The 15,890-nt window shown below is 44.7% G+C and overlaps 1 protein-coding gene across 2 annotated transcripts in view; it reads left to right on the top strand.

The window, feature by feature from the left end:
* Positions 1-15,890, top strand: part of SIL1 (SIL1 nucleotide exchange factor) — a 230,004-nt gene that overhangs the window by 26,058 nt on the left and 188,056 nt on the right. Inside the window, exon 2 of one of the 2 annotated variants that reach the window (XM_073356006.2) lies at positions 624-745. The exons of the other annotated variant lie outside the window; for it this stretch is intronic. The gene's annotated coding sequence lies outside the window, so the exon portion shown is untranslated. The remainder of the gene's footprint in view (positions 1-623; positions 746-15,890) is intronic. 2 annotated transcript variants of the gene reach the window in all.

The following is a 15,890-nucleotide window of genomic DNA, read 5'->3' as shown; positions in this document are numbered from 1 at the left end:
TGGTGGGTACTTCACGCAGTGTGTTAGCTGGCAGCCCTGGTGTGGGCACTGTGGAAGTCAGGAGAAGCAAGTCCGTTCTTCACCTCTCTTAACCGGTAGCTGAGATACTATCGCTTCATGCTTTATCCCACCACATCTCTCTTTTTTTCTGTTTGTTAAATTGTGTGCTTTGCATGGAATATTAATATTGCTGATATGCTGTCTGTGCTTGCAGATGCCATTTGTGTTGCTTGTTGTGCTTTGGTGTGCAAGGCATATCAGGGGGGTGAGTCTGGCTTTTTGGAACCAGACATAATTGCCTTTAAAGACACGTTGCTCTGTTACTCATTTTATATATACAATGTCCACCCCATAATGAAGAGTGGAAGAATATTATTTTCATAATACAATTGTAGTATCTAATAGCTATTAGCTAAAAGGTACACGTCCCCTATGAGATATTTTAAATACATTTTATCTGTTCTGTTATCTGCGGTTTCAAGAACATGTCCCTCAAGTATTTTAATCTTGTTTTTCAGGCATGTCTCAGAATGAGAAATCGCTCTTATTTGCAACATTGGGGATAATTACCATGTTCACTCATTTCTGTTCTTCCTTTCCATCCATATATTATTGTTTCCAAGAGAAAATCTCTCAGTAAATCTCTGCTAAAACAAGACAGACTGCTTGATTGAAGGGAGAGCCTGGCTGGTCTGGAAATGGGTCTGCAATGAGCAAGAGAGCCCCTTCTGGCTCGTGTGCAGAGGTATGCTCTAATGCATTTGCTCTCAACCTTTCCAGACAACTGTGTCTCTTTGAGTAGTCTGATTTGTCTTGCGTATTCCAAGTTTTACCTCACTTAAAAACGACTTGCTTACAAAATCAGACATCAAAATACAAAAGTGTCATAGCACGCTATTACTGAAAAATTGCTTATTTTCTCACTTTTACCATATAATTATAAAATCAATTTAAATTGAAATATAAGTACAATATTTATGTGTATAGAGGAGTATAAACAAATCATTGTATTAAATTTAGTTTGTACTGACTGCACTAGTGCTTTTTATGCTAGGCAAATATCTAGATGAGTTGGCATACCCCCAAAGGTATGCATACTCCTAGTTGAGAACCACCGCACTAGTGTACTGGCTCCTTCAGACCCATTATAAAGCACTTTGGCATGTGGAGCCAATCAGATGCCTGGACTGGCAGAATGCTCCTAACCCTATAATTAATCAATAAGGCACCCCAGGCAGTACATCTCTGGGCAATTGTACCTTATCACAATGCCTGAGGTGAGGTATGTGGCTGAAGGTCAGGTCTACTTAACTACCCGAGAAATGCAGTAATCATCCTGAAGTGCTCTGCCTGCAGTGCCTCACTGCTGTTATGAAATGGAATTGATACGTAACAATAAGAAAACCAGCTCATCAGAAAGTCCTATTTTATCCAGAGAGTAAAAGCCAATTCAGAGTTTCTGTAGCAATGCCTTATGTTCTCTCTCCGGCTATTTCTTTTAAATATAACGTCTCTGATGCTTATGGCAGACTGAAAGTGTTGGAGACCAAGGGTCACTCTAATTATTATTTATTATACAGCAACATAAATGTGCATCATACTTAATACACAAATTACAGGGTCCTTGCCCTGTTAAACTTAGTCTGACCCCAATTCTACAATCACTTAAACATGTGAGTAACTGTACATGTGAATGGGGCCACTGAGTTCAATGGGATTTTGTACATCCCTAAGGGTATGGCTACATGGAAACATCAAAGCGTTCCCGGAGCGCTTTGAAGTGCTAGTGTGGTCGCGCACTGGGAGACAGCTCTCCCAGCACTCTTGGTAATCCATCTCTATGAGGGGATTAGTTCCAAGCGCTGGGAGCACGGCTCCCAGTGCTTGGAGCCTGTTTACACTAGCGCTTTAAAGTGTTCTGACTTGTTCTGCTCAGGGGGGTGATTTTTCACCCCCTTGAGCCAGCAAGTTAGAGCGCTATAAAATGTAAGTATAACCAAGCCCTAAGTGTCTGCAGGGTCAGGGCCTAAGCTGCAACATAACTTGATGGGTGAGGTGTGCTATAATTTCCCAGAAGCGTACTGCCTGGATTGGAGTGGAAGATGAGGGGAATAGCCTTGAGTTGTGTGAATCATAGAATATCAGGGTTGGAAGGGACCTCAGGAGGTCATCTAGTCCAACCCCCTGCTCAAAGCAGGACCAATCCCCAATTAAATCATCCCAGCCAGGGCTTTGTCAAGCCTGACCTTAAAAACTTCTAAGGAAGGAGATTCTACCACCTCCCTAGGTAACGCATTCCAGTGTTTCACCACCCTCCTAGTGAAAAAGTTTTTCCTAATATCCAACCTAAACCTCCTCCACTGCAACTTGAGACCATTACTCCTTGTCCTGTCATCTTCTACCACTGAGAATAGTCTAGAACCATCCTCTTTGGAACCACCTCTCAGGTAGTTGAAAGCAGCTATCAAATCCCCCCTCATTCTTCTCTTCTGCAGACTAAACAATCCCAGTTCCCTCAGCCACTCCTCATAAGTCATGTGTTCCAGACCCCTAATCATTTTTGTTGTCCTTCGCTGGACTCTCTCCAATTCATCCACATCCTTCTTGTAGTGTGGGGCCCAAAACTGGACACAGTACTCCAGATGAGGCCTCACCAATGTCGAATAGAGGGGAACGATCACATCCCTCGATCTGCTGGCTATGCCCCTACTTATACATCCCCAAATGCCATTGGCCTTCTTGGCATCAAGGGCACACTGTTGACTCATATCCAGCTTCTCGTCCACTGTAACCCCTAGATCCTTTTCCGCAGAACTGCTGCCTAGCCATTCGGTCCCTTGTCTGTAGTGGTGCATTGGATTCTTCCGTCCTAAGTGCAGGACCCTGCACTTATCCTTGTTGAACCCCATCAGATTTCTTTTGGCCCAATCCTCCAATTTGTCTAGGTCCCTCTGTATCCTATCCCTACCTGCCACCGTATCTACCACTCCTCCTAGTTTAGTATCATCCGCAAATTTGCTGAGAGTGCAATCCACACCATCCTCCAGATCATTTATGAAGATATTGAACAAAACCGGCCCCAGGACCGACCCTTGGGGCACTCCACTTGATACGGGCTGCCATCTAGACATGGAGCCATTGATCACTACCTGTTGAGCCCAACAATCTAGCCAACTTTCTACCCACCTTATAGTGCATTCATCCAGCCCATACTACTTTAACTTGCTGACAAGAATACTGTGGGAGACCGTGTCAAAAGCTTTGCTAAAGTCAAGAAACAATACATCCACTGCTTTCCCTTCATCCAGAGAACCAGTAATCTCATCATAAAGGCGATTAGATTAGTCAGGCATGACCTTCCCTTGGTGAATCCATGCTGACTGTTCCTGATCACTTTCCTCTCCTGTAAGTGCTTCAGAATTGATTCCTTGAGGACCTGCTCCATGATTTTTCCAGGGACTGAGGTGAGGCTGACTGGCCTGTAGTTCCCAGGATCCTCCTTCTTCCCTTTTTTTAAAGATGGGCACTACATTAGCCTTTTTCCAGGCGTCCGGGACTTCCCCCGATCGCCAGGAGTTTTCAAAGATAATGGCCAATGGCTCTGCAATCACAGCCGCCAACTCCTTTAGCACTATCGGATGCAACGCATCCGGCCCCATGGACTTGCGCACGTCCAGCTTTTCTAAATAGTCCCTAACCACTTCTTTCTCCACAGAGGGCTGGCCACCTACTCCCCATGCTGTGTTGCCCAGTGCAGCAGTCTGGGAGCTGACCTTGTTCGTGAAGACAGAGGCAAAAAAAGCCTCTGTGGCTTTAGCTTGCAATTCTAAGGTAATGTTATAAAATGTTATCCTGTGTCAAGAGTGGTTGGCGGTGGGAGGACTAGGCCTGTGGCCTTCCTGAGAGGGGGACTTGCATGGATTTGTTCTTTTCTGTTTCAGTATTGGCTAGTCCTACGATCTCCCTAGTGTTAAGGGGCAGATTGAGACTTGGTTGCTACATGGCTGAGGATTGATCCTATTGCAGACCAGAAACAAAGCAGCTTTGGAGCCCATTTCTCTTCAGAACTTGGAGAGGGAGAAAGATAAAACTGGTTTCAGAGTAGCAGCCGTGTTAGTCTGTATTCGCAAAAAGAAAAGGAGGACTTGTGGCACCTTAGAGACTAATCAATTTATTTGAGCATAAGCTTTCGTGAGCTATAGCTCACTTCATCGGATGCATTCAGTGGAAAATAGTGGGGAGATTTATATACATAGAGAACATGAAACAATGGGTTTGTTACCATACACACTGTAACCAGAGTGATCACTTAAGGTGAGTTGTTACCATCAGGAGGGTGGGGTGGGGGGAAGAAACCTTTTGTAGTGATAATCAAGTTGGGCCATTTCCAGCGGTTGACAAGAACATCTGAGGAACAGTGGGGGGTAGGAGTGGGGAATAAACATGGAGAAATAGTTTTACTTTGTATAATGACCCATCCACTCCCAGTCTCTATTCAAGCCTAAGTTAATTGTATCCAGTTTGCAAATTAATTCCAATTCAGCAGTCTCTCGTTGGAGTCTGTTTTTGAAGTTTTTTTGTTGAAGAATTGCAACTTTTAGGTCTGTAATCGAGTGACTAAAGAGATTGAAGTGTTCTCCAACTGGTTTTTGAATGTTATAATTCTTGACGTCTGATTTGTGTCCATTTATTCTCTTACATAGAGACTGTCCAGTCTGACCAGTGTACATGGCAGAGGGGCATTGCTGGCACATGATGGCATTATGTATCACATTGGTAGATGTGCAGGTGAACGAGCCTCTGATATTGTGGCTGATGTGATTAGGCCCAATGATGGTGTCCCCTGAATAGATATGTGGACACAGCTGGCAACGGGCTTTATTGAAAGGATAGGTTCCTGGGTTAGTGGTTCTGTTGTGTGGTTGCTGGTGAGTATTTGCTTCAGGTTTGGGGCTGTCTGTAAGCAAGGGCTGGCCTGTCTCCCAACATGTGTGAGAGTGATGGGTCGTCCTTCAGGATAGGTCGTAGATCCTTGATGATGCGTTGGAGAGGTTGGAGGCTGAAGGTGATGGCTAGTGGCGTTCTGTTATTTTCTTTGTTGGGCCTGTTCTGTAGTAGGTGACTTCTGTGTACTCTTCTGGCTCTGTCAGTCTGTTTCTTCACTTCAGCAGGTGGGTATTGTAGTTGTAAGAATGCTTGATAGAGATCTTATAGGTGGTTGTCTCTGTCTGAGGGGTTGGAGCAAATGCAGTTGTATCGTAGAGCTTGGCTGTAGACAATGGATCATGTGGTGTGGTCTGGATGAAAGCTGGAGGCATGTAGGTAGGAATAGCAGTCAGTAGGTTTCCGGTATAGGGTGGTGTTTATGTGACCATCGCTTATTAGCACCATAGTGTCCAGGAAGTGGATCTCTTGTGTGGACTGGTCCAGGCTGAGGTTGATGGTGGGACAGAAATTGTTGAAATCATGGTGGAATTCCTGAAGGGCTTCTTTACCATGGGTCCAGATGATGAAAATGCCATCAATGTAGCGCAAGTAGAGTAGGGGCATTAGGGGACGAGAGCTGAGGAAGCGTTTTTCTAAGTCAGCCATAAAAATGTTGGCATGCTCTGGGACCATGTGGATATCCATAACAGTGCCGCTGATCTGAAGGTATACATTGTCCCCAAATGTGAAATAGTTATGGGTGAGGACAAAGTCACAAAGTTCAGCCACCAGGTTTGCCATGATGTTATCGGGGATACTGTTCCTGACTGCGTGTAGTCCATCTTTGTGTGGAATGTTAGTGTAGAGGGCTTCTACATTCATAGTGGCTGGGATGGTGTTTTCAGGAAGATCACCAATGGATTGTAGTTTCCTCAGGAAGTCAGTGGTGTCTCGAAGATAGCTGGGAGTGCTGGTGGTGTTGGGCCTGAGGAGGGAGTCTACATAGCCAGACAGTCCTGCTGTCAGGATGCCAGTGCCTGAGATGATGGGTCATTACACAAAGTAAAACTATTTCCCCATGTTTATTCCCCCTCGCCCCCCACGCCATCTGCCCACTGTTCCTCAGATATTCTTGTCAACTGCTGGAAATGGCCTACCTTGATTATCACTACAAAAGGTCTGTGTGTATCGTTACCCCCACCCCCCACGGCTTTCCTGCTGGTAATAGCTCACCTTAAGTGATCACTCTGGTTACAGTGTGTATGGTAACACCCATTGTTCCATATTCGCTGTGTATATAAATCTCCCCACTGTATTTTCCACTGAATGCATCCGATGAAGTGAGCTGTAGCTCACAAAAGCTTATGCTCAAATAAATTTGTTAGTCTCTAAGGTGCCACAAGTACTCCCTTTTTAAAAGATAAAACTGATTCCCTAAAAGACTCCTGTTAGATAATGTGTCAAGCAAGGGGGATTCTGAGTGCTCCCAGCTCTGCAGGAAGCTACACACAGTGAAGGCTAAGAAGCAGAGAAGGAAGTGCAAGATCAGCTCCTGCATTCTGCTGCCTTGCACAGAGGGAAAACTAACACTGAGAAGAAGCAGTGACTGCAGGCCTTCCAGAGAAGTGACCTTCCCAATATACCTCTCAGAGTCTGAGATGGCCAGGTCTCTGCAGAATCCACAGAGCAGGTTGCCCCTAAAAGCTCCTAGCTAGCCCAGCAGCTTCAGCAAGGCAGCTTCATCCTTCGTTGCTAATGTTTGTCCTCCTTAATGCAGCAGCTGGCAGCTTCATTCCCCTGGGAAGGGAACAGCAAGTGACAGATTGCTGCACTGTGGGAGCCAGCAGAGACTGCTTTCAAGGGGTTAAGTGACTCCAACTCCATGTCCTCCAGCAACATCGGGGCAGCTTATCAATTCAGTGACACTTATGTCTCTGTTTTCTCCTCATTTCCACTCTACTAAGGTACTAACCTGCCTACCTCTCGCATTAGAAAGGCAATTGGGTTTTGTACCCTGGAATTGGAGAAGTCTGATCCATTCCTCTACCACAATGGTTCTCAAACTAGGGCTGCCGCTTGTTCAGGGAAAGCCCCTGGTGGGCCGGGCCAGTTTGTTTACCTGCCGTGTCTGCAGGTTTGGCCGATTGTGGCTCCCACTGGCCGCGGTTTGCCTCTCCAGGCCAATGTGGGCTGCGGGAAGCGGCGCAGGCCGAGGGATGTGCTGGCCGCCCTTCCTGCAGCCCCCATTGGTCTGGAGCCGCGAATTGCGGCCACTGGGTTGCCCTAGTTTGAGAACCACTGCTCTACCAAGACCCTACAGAGCTTTGTATATTGTGAGGCAAAATGCTCAGACTTTCTTGCCCTCTTGAGGCCAGCTTCTTATTGTGTCTTCTTCATGAGACTCTTCTCCTCTGGGTGTGGAGGAGCTATTCCTCCCTCCCCCTGCTCTCAACCTCCAACATGAAGGGAACTCAAAAACCCAAAAGGGGACACAATCCCAGGACCGAAGAAACCAAGTCTAAAATTTAAGTAGATCTCCTTGACTTTGATACTCCTGAGGTTCTTTCTGACAAAAGAATGTTCTATTAAGTGCTTCAGACTCCTCCCATAAATCCAAGTGGAGGATGAAAAACACTCAAAATCAAGCTCAGGTTCATCCCTCAGTTTGTCCCTTTTGGAATCAGAGACTACCAAGCCTCTGAACAGAGCACTTATCATTAGGATGAGACAATCACAGAGACCAACTGCTGTGGGTAGTGTCTCTGTGTTCTTTACTTTCAGCCTGTTTTGGGTCCTCCTCTTTGCTCCAGTGCCTGGATTGGCTGGGATGCAGAGATTTTCCGAACCGTCAGAGTGAAATTAACGAGACTACTCATGTTCAGAACCCTGTAATGGCAGTCACTCTTCTGCTACTTTGGGTAGCTCTGAGCAGGAACAGAAATTCTGGCACTGTCTGTCTGCAGACTCAAAAATTATTCTGCATCTGGTGATGCTTGGAAAGTTTTCATTGTATGTAGGCTAGAAACTTACACTTTTTAAAATGAAAATTTAAAAATTTCTTCAGATTTTAGGCATTGCCCTCCCCTGTCATGCACCAGGGAAAGCTTCCCATTCATTGACAGGTGGAAAGCAGATATTGTCAAGCCTGTACTAGATTTTTTTTTTTTTATGGGGCCCTGTGATAAATGAAGGGGGGGAGGGTGGCTCCCTTTTTATGGCACCCAGCCAGCCAGTTAGCTATAAAATTCCTCTTAGCAGCTGTTCTCTACTTGCTTTACCTGTAAAGGGTTAACAAGTCCACAAGTAAAAGGAAAGAAGTGGGCACCTGACCATAAGAGGCAATGGGAGGGCTAGAACTTTTTAAAACAGAGGAAAAAACTTCAGATCATACCTAGAATTACTTATTTGGAACTCCCAAATGTGTAAGTAGATTAGGAATGTTTAGAAAGACCGTGATTAGGTTTATTTCTGTTTTATTTCTTGCCTCGTGGACTCCTCTGTGCTAACCCCAGATGCCTTTGTTTTGCTTGTAACCTTTAAGCTGAACCTCAAGAGATCTATCTTGATGTTTAATTTTTGTAATTTTTTTCTTTTAAGATTGAGCAAAAAGCCTAAATTCCAAATGTATTTCCTTTCTTTTTGTTTTTAATAAATTTTACCTTTTTTTAAGAGCAGGATTGGATTTTTGTGTGCCTAAGAGCTTTGTGCATATGGTGTTTAATTAGCTGGTGGCAACTCCTGATTTCCTTTCCTTTTTTTTTTTTTCCCCTCAGCTCTTCCCTGGGGTGCGGTGGTGGGGGTGAAAGGCCTTGTGGGTATCCCACAGGAAGGAATTCCCAACTGTTCCTTCCTGGATTCTCAGAAGGTGTTTTTTTGTTGTTTGGGTTTTTTTTTTACACTTGGGTGGTGGCAGCATCTGCCCATCCAAGGTCACTCCCAGCACTGGTAGCCATTCCCCTCACAGAGGTGGTGGGTTTTTTTGTATGTTTTTTTCTCAGTGCTGGTGCCGTGACTACACAGCCACGTTAAAATTCTGCCACAGCAGCGCTTTAGTGTTGCTAGTGAAGACATGCCCTTAGACACTTAGGCTTTATCTTGAGCACAGACAAACCTGGTTTCATATCCTCACACCCATGCATAAAGAAATTCCTACAGGCAGCAGAACTGTTGGATGGTTTTCTGTCATGGAATCTGTGCTCCATATTAACATCTCTAGTAGCTTCACCATTTGAATCCCCATTTGTTTCCTCACCATGACAGTCACCTTTCACATAAGGATTTCATCTGCCATCAGGTTTTGAGAATGAGAAGCTCTTTCTATAGATTATCAATGCTGTATGTTCTGCAGTGACCAGATGGTGCAGAGAACTGATACAGCTTTTCCATTAATCACAAGTCACTGCTCTAGCTTCATTTTGTCTGAAGCATCTGAAAGGAGAAAAATAGCATAGACTAGATATCCATAGTACATTAAAAAAAATCTACCTATGTGGAACTGAAACACTCAGGAAATCAAACTTCCTATTCAACCTTTATTTCTAAGCAATAAAAGGAAAAGTCTTCAATAACTAGGTGGATCAAAGCTTTTCATAGTAGAGGCTGATAAGGCATAAGGTGAGACTCCGACCTAATAAGGTTACAGCCCACACAACAAGATCAGTGGCCACCTCATGGATGGAAGGAGTGCAAGCCTTCTAAGAGATTTACCCATCAGCCTTACCTACTTTTGTTGGCCTTGGTCCACGCCTTTTCAGTTAATGCAAAGTAGACTTAGAACTTTTCTGAGAAGAATGCTGCGGTCTATGGTGCCTTAATGATTGTTTCAGTAACTTTCTAAAATAAACATAATGAGCTGTGTTGTAATGACAGTTGTAACTAAAGGGACATTGCACAGATCACATTTCTAATTTTTGTTACCTACTGTTGTTACAAGTAACACCTATAATTGAGAGAGATTAGAAATATTTTTCTTTTGCATGTTGTTTACTTTGTGCATTTGTCAGTATGTTGTGTACAGTCAATTTCCCTGTTTCTTGTCTCATGTTGTTTTAATTATGGTAGTGCCTAGGGCCCAACCTAGGGCAGTATATAGTTAATAGTCAGTTAATCAGTTTCCTTTGTGTAGGCCTGTTACACAGCAACAAAACAGAAATGACATTTCTGTACTGTAGAACTGGTACATGAGGGAATAAAGGAGAGGGAAGAATGTTACCTCCCTTTTTTTGGTGCATGTGTCTGCCAGTACTACCCACTCATTTCATGATTCTGGAGTTGTGATTAGCGCTGTTTTATTTTGCAGTTCTAAAATTTAAAAAAGGGTTTAAAATTGTATCTTCTACTGGCTAACAGTTTTCACCTTGGTTTGTTTCAGCTTGAGAAGTACTCCTGCTTGGTGGGGAGGGCTCAGGGCTTATCTACGCTTGAAACGCCACAGTGGCACAGCTGCAGCCCTTCGGTGTAGACGCTGTCTACACTGACAGAAGGGTTCTCCCATCAGCGTAAGTAATCCACCTCCCCAAGAGGCAGTAGCTAGGTTGATCTAGTGCTGTTTACCCCCGGGGTTAGGTTGGGTTACCTGCATCACTCAGCTGTGGATTTTTTACAGCCTTGAGCAGTATAGTTGGGTCAGCCTAACTTTTTAGTGTAGACCAGGGCTTGGTCTTCAATCTCGAAATGAAAGGTATAGCTAAAAGAGTAGATATGATCAAGAAAGATATCCAGTGCTTACAGATACACACCCCTTCTTGTTCTCCAGGCTCATAACTGCCCATATATTTTTTCCTTGATTTACATAAAGTATTGGTCTCACTTGAAAGTTTGCTCATTAGTGAGATAAAAGAGTAACACCACTTTACATGTATAACACCTTTTATCCAAGGATCTCAAAGCATTTTTACAGACTCTGAGAGAAGCCTTACTGTGCTCTTATACATAAATATTTATCTCCATTCTACAGATGGAAAAACTGAGATTTGGGGTGGTGAAGTGAGTTGCCCCAGATCACACACTGAGTCAGTGGCAAAGCCTGTAATGGAACCTAGGAATCTTGGCTCCCAGTCCTCTGATCTCACCCCTGGATAACACACCTTAATACCAAACAAAACCAAGTCTTAAGAGAATGTTCATCGGGCTCCATTCTGGAAGTTTGTGGTCCATTACAGAAGTAACTTATAGTGGAGAATTTGAATTATGTCTCTTATTGTTCTTATCGCCTGCAATTCAGTATCAATAGCTATAAACAATGGCCTGCTTTTTGGTGGCATTGTATAGCTCCAACATGTGGTTAGCATAGTTCCTTTGTTGGATTCTAGCTTCTACTGAGAGTTATGCCCAGGGGTTGACTTTAAATAAGAACTGTCATCTTGGCCTCATGTACTGTAGTAGAGTGAGGGAATGCATTTTTCATAAACTTCACAGCTAACTGTTTCTCACAGATCAATAGAGCTGTTTGTAGAGGTCCTTTCTTTCCCCACTTTTGCAGGCGCTTTGAGTTGGTTCTCATGGTGACTCATGCAATTCTGTTAAAACAGTAGGAATCTTTGACTCGAGAGAGATAGCAGTTTATAAAAGAAACCTCGGTACTGATATGGTCCTGACAGTGAGGTGTTAGCTGGAAAAGACTGAAATGTAGGTGTTTAAGCATGGGTAGCAGGTAGGTTGTATTGATATTGTATATGTGAGAGCTGTGATCTTCTCTGCTTTTTATCCTGTTTGCAGCAAGGAACATTAGCCTAATAGAAGTGCTACAACACTTAGTTGAATACACATGCTAGTGGCATTTCAGGACAATGTAGATGCTAATGATTAATAAACTTTATGTAGCATTTTTCATACTAGGGCTTGTGAACCGAGCTACAGATCTACCATAGCTAGTTTGGCTGGGACCATCCTTAATTTCAGAAACTGGGAAATGTCAGTGTGCTGGCTCCATACCTTCCTAATCCCAGTCAATGTCCTGTTTCCTGGCACCAAACTTGCCTAACCACATTGAGCATCATATGTCCTGTCTCCGTACCTGCTTAATGCAGACCCTCTAATTCTGTCCCCACTGTGACACTGTACCCCATATTCTTCACAGTGATGATATGACGTGATTATGGCATAATTATGATGGATTTTACATAAGACAGGTCATGTAAGGTGTCATTGGAAAAGTTATGATTTGCTGAATATGATTATCCTATTTGTATGCGTGTATCATTTTTGTATTTAAAGTTAGGAATATTGACTATGAATCTGTATTTTAAATGTAGTTGAACCTGGGCAACACCCACTAGGCAAAACGCTTCTAGTCCAGATAGCTGGCTGTGAAAGGCCTGTTCAAGGTAATGGGCCATTAGGATAAACAATAGGCCTTAGGAGAACCGTATCCCCCACCTGGTAAGCCTTCCTGAGAATGTTCCAGCCTGTAAGTAATGCCTGCTATGACTCAGCAAGGTATGTAAGGGCCTGTGACCAGGCTTTTTCTGCTTCCGTCTTCACAGACAAGGTCAGCTCCCACACTGCTGTCCTGGGCAACATGGTATGGGGAGGAGGTGAGCAGTCTTCAGTGGTGAAAGAACAGGTTAAGAACTATTTAGAAAAGCTGGATATGCACAAGTCCATGGGTCCAGATCTAATGCATCTGAGGGTGCTGAGGGAATTGGCTGACGTGGTTGCAGAGCCATTGGCCATTATCTTTGAAAACTCGTAGTGATTGGGGGAGGTCCCAGATGATTGGAAAAAAGCAAATATAGTGCCCATCTTTAAAAAAGGGAAGGAGGAGAACCCAGGGAACTACAGACTGGTCAGCCTCACCTCAGCCCCTGGAAAAATCATGGAGCAGGTCCTCAAGGAAACCATTTTGAAGCACTCGGCGGAGAGGAAGGTGATCAGCAACAGTCAACATGGATTCACCAAGGGCAAGTCATGCCTGACCAAGCTGATTGCCTTCTATGATGAGATAACTGGCTCTGTGGATACGGGGAAAGTGGTGGATGTGATATATCTTGACTTTAGCAAAGTTTTAGATACGGGCTTCCATTGGTATTCTTACCAGCAAGTTAAAAAAGTATGGATTGGATGAATGGATTATAAAGTGAATAGAAAGCTGGCTAGATTGTCGGGCTCAACGGGTAGTGATTAACGGCTCGATGTCTAGTTGGCAGCCAGTATCAAGTGGAGTACTTGGGGTCAGTCCTGGGGCTGGTTTTTTTCAACATCTTTATTAATGATATGGATGATGGGATGGATTGCACCCTCAGCAAGTTTGCAGATGACACTAAGCTGGTGGATGAGTAGGGATAGGGTCCAGAGTGACCAAGACAAATTGGAGGATTGGGCCAAAAGATGAGGTTCTGATGAGATTCAACAAGGACAAGTGCAGAGTCCTGCACTTAGGACAGAAGAATCCCATGGACCGCAACAGGTTGGGGACCGGCTGGCTAAGCAGCAGTTCTGCAGAAAAGGACCTGGGGAGTGGACGAGAAGCTGGATATGAGTCAACGCTGTGCCCTTGTTGCCAAGCAGGTTAACGGCATCTTGGGCTGCATTAGTGGGAGCATTGCCAGCAGATCAAGGGAAGTGATTATTTCCCTCTATTTGGTACTAGTGAGGCCATATCTGGAGTACTGCGTCCAGTTTTGGGCCCCCCGCTACAGAAAGGATGTGGACAAACTGGAGAGAGTCCAGCAGAGGGCAACGAAAATGATTAGCGGGCTGGGGCACATGACTTGTGAGGAGAGGCTGAGGGAACTGGGCTTGTTTAGTCTGCAGAAGAGAAGAGTGAGGGGGGATTTGATAGCAGCCTTCAACTATCTGAAGGGGGCGTTCCAGAGAGGATGGAGCTTGGCTGTTCTCAGTGGTGGCAGATGACACAATGAGGAGCAATGATTTCAAGTTGCAGTGGGGAGGTCTAGGTTGGATATTAGGAAAAACTTTTTCACTAGGAGGGTGGTAAACACTGGAATGCGTTACCTAGGGAGGTGGTGGAATCTCCATCCTTAGAGGTTGACAAAGCTCTGGCTGGGATGATTTAGTTGGGTTGGTCCTGCTTTGAGCAGGGGGTTGGACTAGGTGACCTCCTGAGGTCTCTTCCAACCCTAATCTATGATTCTGTGACTCTGGACTCCATTTTGGGATGTCTATATTTTTCCACAAACTGATCTGGGAACTGGTTTTGGAACAAAGGGTTCCCGCCATATGCTAAAGCGATATAAGGCAGGGAGTGACATCTGTTGTTTTTCACTCCCCACACATGAGTACTCTTGGAAACACCAAAGGAACAAAAGTCTGAACTGGGGGAACTGTTGGACCCAGGCTAAAGGGATTTCTAGCCTGTGTAGGAAAACCTGGGGATCCCAAGGTGCAAGACAAGTGCAGCTTGTTCCTTAAGAATCTGCAAGCCTGCTTGCATCATCAGTGAGGGTGAGAGATTAGATCAAATCCTATCCTCCTAGTATGTTAAGCTTAGTTTCTGTTTTTGTTTATTTACTAGGTAATCTGCTTTGATCTGTTTGCTATCCATTGTAATCACTTAAAATCTATCTTTTGCAGCTAATAAACTTGTTTTTGCTTTATCTAAACAAGTGAGTTTGAATGAAGCGCTTGGAAATCTTAGCTCAAGGGGAAAAGGCTGTTGCATTTCCTCCCCACATTGAGGGGGAGGCAAACTGGATAATAAATTCATACTGGTTGGGGTTTTGACCAGGGCAGGACAGTATAGCTCTGGGGTCCTTGGCTGGGAAGCTGGTGGTTATTTTGGCTGTAGCCTATTGTTGATTCATGCAGTGGCTGGCCAGCTTGCATGTAACTGCAGCTAGGTGTGTTCTTACCTGTGTGAATGCTGGTGGAAGACAAGTGTAGGACCGAGAGCGGGTCTGCAGCTTGTCACAGCAGTACAGTGCGAGAGGGAGCCCAGGCTGGTGAGTTCAGAGGGTTCAGTGGTACCTCAGGACCAGGGGGAACCCTGGGGCTGGGGGAGGGAACCCATCACACCTACATCTCCAGCTTTTGAGCCAGTGGCCAAGAAGTTAAAAAGATAAATCTTTGGTCTTCCATCCAACACTGGGGTTTGGTGTCCTGGGTCTCAGGACAGCAAATGGCCAGTAACTGATTGCTTTTCCTTCTGCATTACCTTGCTGGCTGATAGCATCTCCCCCTGCTCCCCTTTTTCTGGAAGGAATTTATAGTTAAGGTTATAGGATTAGCTACACCCAGAAATAGTGCTGACTAGCCATGTCACTTGTGGTTTATCACAAAGCAGCTTGCTTTGTTGTAATCACATGGGTCTCCATGCTCCCTGCTCCAACACTGCACCCCTGTCGTTTCTGATTGAAGAGCAGGAGTGGAGAGAGGACCCAAGGCAGTGAGTGCACTGAAGCCTTGTCTACACTGCTCTGAAACACCAGTGCTAGTCTAGCACCAGTGCAAATCCACCATTGCTAGCATCTGTGGGAGTACCAGTGTAGTACCCCCCCCCCCCCCGCTATTTAGATCTTCGCGTGGGGTTAGACTTCATGTTGGTAAAAACACTTGTGCTCTGTCTATGCTAGCACTCTAACTGCTGCTCGATCCAGTGGAGCTGGACTGGTGCTACACCAGTGTTGGGGATTTCAAGAGAAGTGCCGGCATAGGGGCAGCCAGGGAGAGGAGTTAGCTGGTGTAAAAGCCAGTAATGGAAACAACATCAGCCCTTTCAGGCTGTAAGCTCTTCGGGGCAAGGAATCCATTACCATATGATTGTACAGCACCTAGCACAATGGGTGCCTGGCCTGGTTGGCCTCTAGGTGGTACTGTAATATAAATGTATAATGATGATAATCTACCCTTGCTGATGAGGCATGGTGAGAGGAATAGCCCAAGTGAGAATTTTTAGTTGTCATAAACTTTTAATAGCTTTTTATTAAATGGAGTTTATATTGCTAAGATGTAAAAGCAACTCTTTGTTTCAGGTCAAGTTACTGGAGCAAGTCATAAACTTGTAT

Source organism: Lepidochelys kempii, chromosome 8, assembly GCF_965140285.1.
Source record: "Lepidochelys kempii isolate rLepKem1 chromosome 8, rLepKem1.hap1, whole genome shotgun sequence".
NCBI classification, from domain to species: Eukaryota; Metazoa; Chordata; order Testudines; family Cheloniidae; genus Lepidochelys; species Lepidochelys kempii.
This window is presented reverse-complemented; position numbering and strand designations above follow the sequence as displayed.